Genomic DNA, 8315 nt, shown 5'->3' with positions numbered 1-8315 from the left:
AGAAAGAGGAGAACTAGAAAACCTTGAAGAATAGTTTGTTTTGCCCTTTGAAGGCAAGAACAGAGAAGGAAAACGTGAGAAATTCTACATTCTGTCTAACCTAGACAAGTCAAATAGTAAAAATTAAAGCACTTAATAGTGATTCTTCAGGAGAAATCTTATAGAGTTAGGTCCCCCCTCCCAAAAGTCAGATAGGTGTTTCTCAACAGGCCCAGAGTACCCTCTATTCACCTTGATATGAGAACTAAGACTTCATTAAGGTCCCACGAGACTCTGATGGTCCATTGCCTTTACCTAAGAATGTGGATTGCTTTGGGTTGAGAGCAGGGAGCGCCCTGCAGGCTAGGAGAAGCTTCTCTCTTGCCCAAGGCCCTGACCTTTCCTAATCAAAGAGGAGATCAATGTGTCCTAAGCTTCTGCCCTTTTCCTAATCTCCCTTTATGACCTAGAAAAATGTGGTTTGTCAATAAACATGCTCTATCTAAGAGCATGTTCTAGGTTTGCCAATAAATATGCTCTATCTAAGAATCCCATCTTTACTCGGAGTAAGGATGAGGTCACTCCCTTCTTACCCATTACATAAAGTCACCCTCTCTCTGTCCTTGATACCCCAGGTCCTAAAATGCAAGATAAATATTCCTGGTCCACTTCATTTTTCTTTAGAATTTACAACCAGGTGAATTTTCCACATGTATGTCATTAAATTCACATGTATGTTTTCCCTTTGTTCATCCATCTGATACTGTTTTGATTACTCCTCCAGCTCAAAAAGAACCTAGAAGTGTACCGAATGATTCATTTTATATCTGGGCAAATTCAAAGACAGCTTCTGGAATGAACACAGTGTAAACCTTCCTGGGAAAATGACATGTCCTATCCAGGTAGACAGGAGGGAAAATTCATCCACATAGACTGGAAGCCAGAAGCCACAACTATGCAAAATCTGAAGATTTCAGATAAAGCCAGCATGCACCTTCACCAAAGATCCTGAAGTCACACCAAGATTTAACCTTGGTACCCAGCCTGTCTCTCCAGCACATTCTTTAGAAACAGAGATCACATTGTCTTCCCTAGCTTTGGCATATCTTTAGAACAGGATAACTTAGAAGCAGAAGCCACTTAGTCAAGAATAATTCCATTTTTGAGATCAGAGACTCACAGTTCCTACCTATTCATTCTAGCTTGTGTTTATTGCAACAATTCTTGCAAATAAATTCTATAGGACTGAGTCTAGGGTTCAAATTTTATCCTCACTGTGATTACCTAACAGACTCTGAGATTTTATCTCCAGTTAACACTGGTAACTAGTTAGGAAGGTACTGTCATTATGGAAATAGACAGACGGAAGATCGAAAATGACACTAAAATATTTTAATTCACCTGAAGACAGTCATAGGCATCTTAATAGAGTCTGCAGGCTTCCCTGAGCCTGGGAAGCATCTTACTGGCTTTAGCACATGCTGTTAGCACATCTGGCTACCGGCAGGCTGGGAACATCCCCTGAAAACAGTGTTCTTAGATTACAGCACACGGGCATCCACTGGGATCTGTCTGGTTCCAGTGCTGGCCCCAAGCAGGCGCCCTTGAATGGAGATTTCCTGGGTCCTCACATGCTCCCTCCCAGGCAGAAGGCTGCACTGGCTGGAACAGCTGAAATGCAACCCCCCCCCAACCTATTTCCCAGGAATCCCCAAACCTAAGACCCCAGCAAGTGTCCTAGAGCAAGGGAGTGAAGGCGGAAAGGCTCCTGGGAGAGGTGCTTCCCTAAAAACAGGCGTTTGCAAGCAAATACTTGCAACCTGCATCTGGCCAGGAAAGTGCTCACCAAGAATGCAAGAAGCTATTCTTGGAAGCGTGCAGCATGGACCAGACCTGAGAAAGGAAAGAAACCTTGCTCCAGGACTCAGCCCTCACCCATCCAACCTCTCCTAGTGATGCAGAAGAGGAAATTGCCCCAAAGTCCCTAGAGAAGAACAGGTGTCCAAATAGTAGATTTACCTGCCAGGTGCCCAGGCCCACTATGGGCATCTTGGCTTTGGTGCTGAGCTCCACGAAGGTGGCCATGGTAGGGGCAGAAGGGTTCTGTGTGGGCAAGTGATGTATCCTACTTAATAGCCTGGGCCTGGATTCAGAGGGAGGAGCTGGAAGCTGGGGCGTGCCTGCATGAACAGGAAGTCCTCCCAGCCTTTGAGAGGTCTGATTATGTGAATGAACTTGTGCAAAGTTCCAGCTATGAAATGCACAGATTACTTTGTGAGAGTGACCAGCAATGTTGTAGCATTTCATTTGCTTTTGCTAGTTGGAAAACAAAGGCATGAGTGTCTTAATTGCATCCTATAAGTTGCTCTACGTTTTTAAACTCTTCCCTGCAAAAGCATGCAAATACCTATGCATCTGCTGGCAAGGTCTTCAGGTGCTAATATTGTCCAGATATTATTTAGGATTGTGTTTAATTATATGTTGTATTTAGAATGAAATGTCTATAATCAACATTTTTACTTATGTGTTAATAACCTATTTTAGGCTTAGAATGAACTTTTAAAATGCTGGTGACTTCTTTAAAAAAAAAAACAAAACATGGTGACAATGAAAAGATACTTACTCATGGACCTCCCTGGTGATGCAGGGACAAGCCTCAGTGTTGTCAAGCTATGGCCAACTACTGAGGTGCAAGTTCAATCCCAGCCAGGGAGTGACCCACATGGCACGGCAGACTTCTCCTGTCTCCCTACTGCTCCCCTCAGCAGTATATTTCAGTAGATCCACCTGTTCTGCTCCCCACTCTGTCTCTGGTGAATCTTCTCACACACACCCCCTCACCTCTGGCCTTGTATGCATAAATTAATAAAATACATCTTTTTTAAAAAATGATATTCGCTAGAGAAAAGTTAAAAAATATAGAAGATTTAAATAGGGAAGTGGAAATCACCTATTCTGACCACTCAAAATACCACGAAGGACAGTGGTATTTTCCTCCAGTCTTTGTCTTTGTATATATGTGATTCTATACAAGGTATATACAGTTTTAAACTTATTTTTCTATGCATTGATACAAAAATTCTTTTAAACATGGTTTTACATTCACTATCACTTTCAATGCTTGCCAAAGATTCTCTTTTATGGACATACTTCCATTTATTCTATAATCTCTGTTCTTAGCCATGCAAATTGTCCACTGCTTTGTTTCTATTATAAATAAAATATTTCAAGGAAGATCACTAATAGTAAAGCATCAGACACCATTTGAGTATTTTTAAATTAGTTCCACAGGAGAGCAATTACAATATCAAAGGAAATTCCTTTCCCAAGTGAGATGTGGTTTCACATTGAATTTTTTCCTGACTGCCATTTATAGAGTAAAATACCCCACTCTTAGTGATGCTTCAGTAATTATTTGGAAAGTATATAGACTTTACATCTTTTAATATTCTAAGAGATATACACATGTGCACACACACACACACACACATTTCCTATATAAAAAGGAAAATCTGTAGAAAACACACAAAAGATTAGGCAAGAAAATAAAAAGGGAACATACTTTCCCTTTTTCGGGAAAAGTATGTTCGGCCATCATTTTGTCACCTGCATTCCTATACAATGTCAGAACTGCCCTTCAGAAACCAGTTCAATCAGTCATAGGAGCCAAACCTTACAAGGTGCCTTTCAGATCAATCAAGAACAGAAAGCTTGATCACCCTGGGAAGGGTATGCCTCCCCCCAACATGGCTGGGAAAGCCTGGAGGGATGAGGACCGACGTATGACAAGGGACCCCAGAAGCTGATCGGTGGACGCCTTGTTGATCCATAAGTTTGAAACCCTGACTGGAGAACTAGGGCTAGATCTCAGTTCCAATACTGAGTCATCAAGCAGATGAGATGTGCCTGAAAAGCAGACTCATAATCCCTAATACAATAGATGATAGTTTCACCCCCTTTTCCTTTTTCTACTTCCCTTCTCCTTTTCTAGTTCCCCTCCAATTAATGCTGTATGATTATTCTACCAATAAAAAATCCAGGGTCCTGCCCTTCAGCAACCTCCTGCATTATGTAACTTGCCCCAGGACTCCTGTTTATCAGTGTGGTGTTACACCACGCAGCACATTCCCACATGGATCATTGTTATCTTTCTGGCCCATATTTTTGAAATGTTCAGTTTACTTGCTAACTCCCAAAGCGAGAATTGCACCCCACGTGCCAGGAAGCCTATGGGAAGAAGGTGTGAGTCTGGAATGAAAGTTTCTGGATGCTCAACCTATAGAGATACCATCACTACAGTTCCAAGGTGAGTGGGTCTGAGGGTGCCCCACCCCAGTCCTGGGAGAGCTGCCTAATTACCCAGCCCTGAAAGAAGCCACTGCGAGGAATGTGTCAGAGCTGAGAGGTAAACATAGGAAGTGGTAGCTACACAGCACATTCAGGGAATTATACAGTAGGCTACAGGATTTGTGGGGTCAGTCCCCCCAAAAAAAGAGTGACCCCAAAAGAAGAGTGAAGTGGCCTTTTCTCAGTAGGCACAGAGCAGATATCTTATCACCTTGATTTGAGAACGAGGGGTCAATCGAGGCCCCACAAGCCTCAGGAGGTTTATCATCACTCCATGCAAAAAGCTGATGAGGGTGGAGACTGGTGAAGGTCAAGAAGACAAGGGGAAGCTCTGTTCACTTTCAAGTCTTCCACCCCTCCCCTATGGAAGAAGAGAAAATGTACTAAGCTTCTGCCCTTTTCCTAGTCAAAGAAGCAATCACCGTTCCCCTTTCCAATCCAGAATGTAGTTCAGGGTGTCACCCAATTCTAGGTTTCTCAATAAACATGGTCTAAGACTCTCATCTTCATTCCGAGTAAGGATGAGTCACCCCTTTTGGTCTATCATGGGATGACACTGTGATTTGGACTCAAGTTCTCTCACGAAGTCCCACTAAAGATGTGGTCAGGTCTGGGTCATCTGGGATTGAAGCTGAAGGTGTTATAGGGCACCTCAATTCAGAGAAAGGCACCCCTGAAGCCCCAAAACCTGCCTGCTCTAAGTGGGTTCTGCCATCCGCCGCAACAAGACAAAACATATAAAGCTTTAATGAAAAGTGACTTTAATACAGTGAATATACAATATGGAACACAAAGAATGTAACTTCTAAATCAAACACCTGAAGTTACCCATCCCCTCGTGGGCAAAAGTCAACCCAAAAGGGATTGGCCCAAAGCAAGGCCTGAGAGCTGCCACAAGACTAAAGCACCTTCTGGCTGGGACCCATGGAAAAGGGTCAGAAATGACCAGACAAATCTGGGAGCAAAAGAGCAAAATCAAAATCAATATAAACACTGCCATAGTCACCTCCCTACAGGTCTCTCACCCACATCTGCCTTAACCAGTCCAGGGTCAGGAAACAAGCCTGGTTTCTTCATCACATGTTTGCTGCTCCATGTGGCTTCCTTAGGTCTCCTTCTCCATCTGCCTTCCCTCTCTTCTTCTCTCTCCTTTTTCTCTGCTCAGTTCCACCCTCCTTCTGGGTGGGGCAGGGAACCTGGAACTTCCCTTCTCCTAGGGACCACCCAGTTACATTATCATTAAAAAAATTCTTTTTAGTAGGTAAAAACTGTCCTGTATGCCTGCAGTTCATACATATATTGGAATAAACTCTCTGTATATTCATCCTTTTATCTCCTTGTAGCTGTCTGAATTATAGCATAGATTTCTGGCATACTCGACTGAAAAGTTTAACTGCATTTCTTTTAAATCTTTTTTATTAGAGCCTCTCATATTTATTCTTATTCTTAAATCACTTTTGTAAAGTTTCAAAAAAGTTACTGGGATCTTAAGTGGTTTTGTATCATAACTTCAGTAGTTCTGGTTTTTTTTCTTTTCTAAACAATATAATGTCTGCGCAACAAGAAGTATAATAGACCTCTTTATTTACTCAAGTCTCTTGTGTATTCTTAAGTGACACTGTGTGGCCTCCCCCAGAATTCCTACAAGTATCTGTGCAGATGAGCCCCAGAAATTTCATGTCTCTTGTTGTGACTGTGAAGTAAGATCCTGTCTTGCTGTAATTCCCACTGGTCTTTATTAGTAAATAGAAAAATCTTTCACTTTTGCCTGGTGTCTAACTTCCACCATTTTATTAAAGAGTTCTTTGTTATAGTTGTTTTTTGGGGGAACAGGAAAAGAAGGGGGCAGCAATGGAGGTTCTAGAATTACCTAACTTTTCTACAAAATATTTTCAATTTTCTGCAACAGTTCTTGGAACTGCCTGGACTTATTGCAAGAGGAAAAACTCTTTAGTGATGAAGATAAACAATCTCTACCCATTTCTACAGGAGCTCACTCCCCAGTCAGGTATGTCATCGATTGTTGGGAACCCTCTTGTAACATTATCTATTGACCTCTTTTCTCTCGATGAGTTTATCCTAATGATTCATAGAAGCCTCTGTGCTATTCTTCCCTTGAGGGAAACCTGTATACTACCCTGTTATAACATAAGACACAGAAGAAATATCCTGCAGAGTTCTTGCAGAAATGTCCTACTGGCTGGCATTTCACCACCTGGAAGAGTTGGCAGTATCAGGAAATGTGTTGTACAAATACATTTTACAAACATGTCATCATACATCTGTGTTTATAGTAGCCCTATTCACCACAGCTGATAGATCAAAGCACTCCAAATGTACATCAAAGATACCTCCTTGGTGGCATAGGGGTTAAATTTCAATGCTACCAGTGTGGATGCCCACTCTGACAGCTCAAGTTTGATACCTCGCCAGGTTTCTAACCCATATGGTACAGTAGACCTGCTCCCCTTAGCAGTGTATTTCAATAGATCTGTCTGTTCTACTCCCCACTTGTTTTCTGGTGAATCCTCTCATGCCCCCATCCCTCTGGTCTACACCCCAATTCTTCTATGCAAATATAAAGCTTAACTACTTACTTAAAATGCAAATTTCTGCATCTACTTAACCTGAATGATGAGAGAGCTCATTCCTTGGGACTCTATCCCAAGGTGATTCTTACAACTGGGGCACCACCATATTATCTACATCACAAAATAAATAAATAAACAAACAAACCAATAATCCAACCTAGGACAAACAATATTTCTCCAACTAAGATCTTTCAAAACAACTAAAGAAGGTTGCCTTCAGAGAGGGCTTGTAAAAGAAACTTCTCTCAGTTATCCCTAATTTTATTCGGGATCCCTAAGTTTATTAGAGGAATGGAAATAGTTTAGTTAATGATTTTCTTAAAGATTTATTTTTTTATGCATACAGAACTGGCCAGAGGTGCAGGGGGAGTGAGAGGATTCACCAGAGACAGAGAGGGGAGTAAAACAGGCTGTCTGGCGAAGTACACTGCTGAGGGGAGCAGTAGGTGGGTCAGGAGAGGTCAGCTGCACCATGTAGGTCACCTCCCGGGATGGGGATTGAACTCATGCTGAAGCAGTTGTGACCAGCTTCGCAGTGCTGCTCTTTAATCACTTGTACCACTAGGGAAGGCCCTAGTTGATGATTTTTACAAAATTTTCTAACTCATGAAAGCACTCTTTTTCTTTGGGGCTGATAAAAAGTGTTTCATTTACTCAGGTTATGGAACAGCATGGATGGGTGCTAAGTCAAGGTCACATGTTGTTATCATTGACGGAAGAAGAACACATAGGCTTTCTGCCAAGGACTATTTTCTGTTGCTGTTTGAAGCATCAAGGAGCACCAGAAGTGCTTTTCAGGCCTGTTCAGACTCCACCCAGCCAGAGCAGAGTATGAGGCCCCCACTCCTGGAGGACAGGCCTCTTTTCTCTCTGACCTTGTCCTGGATGAGCACCCCATTCCTGTCTAGCTGTTGCCTGTGTAACTGGTGCTCAATGCTCAGGCCCAAATCCTTACCCACCTCAGAAAATTATCTAACTTCTGCAGTCCTGCTCATGCTCATGTAGCATCTAATTTACCTGAAGTGCTTTTCCAGCAATCTGGTTGCCCACATTTCACCCTGGCACGATTTGCCCCAAGCCTCCTCTTTTTAACGTACCAGCTCTGTCTGTGAACTCAGGTTCTTTCTGACTGAACCACAACCACATTCACTGGGTGCTCTGTATCCCCCACATAGCATGGACTAGTTTATAAATGCCCATGGGCCTCAGACTCTTTTTCCTTAGAGGGCCCTGCATCCATTAAAAAAAATCTCTAAGCTTATATTTTATGACATTCATGGTTTTCTCCCGAGTGAAAAGAAATTAAAGTGAGAACAGCCTTGTGGGCCCTAGGAGTATCAGGGGCCATGGCTGTTGTGCTGCTGACTTCACACCTGCACCCTGCCTGGGTCCCCCCCC

At 42.6% G+C, this 8315-nt stretch overlaps 1 protein-coding gene across 1 annotated transcript in view; it reads right to left on the bottom strand.

The window, feature by feature from the left end:
* The window catches only part of LOC101624389 (aldo-keto reductase family 1 member B10), a 48116-nt gene that overhangs the window by 16114 nt on the left and 23687 nt on the right, over positions 1 to 8315 (bottom strand). The gene's annotated exons all lie outside the window — the stretch shown is intronic.

This window comes from Condylura cristata, unplaced genomic scaffold, assembly GCF_000260355.1.
Source record: "Condylura cristata isolate star-nosed mole 26May11 unplaced genomic scaffold, ConCri1.0 scaffold00005, whole genome shotgun sequence".
Lineage (NCBI taxonomy): Eukaryota > Metazoa > Chordata > Mammalia > Eulipotyphla > Talpidae > Condylura > Condylura cristata.
Note: the sequence above shows the minus strand (reverse complement) of the source record. Positions and strands in the feature narration are given on the sequence as shown.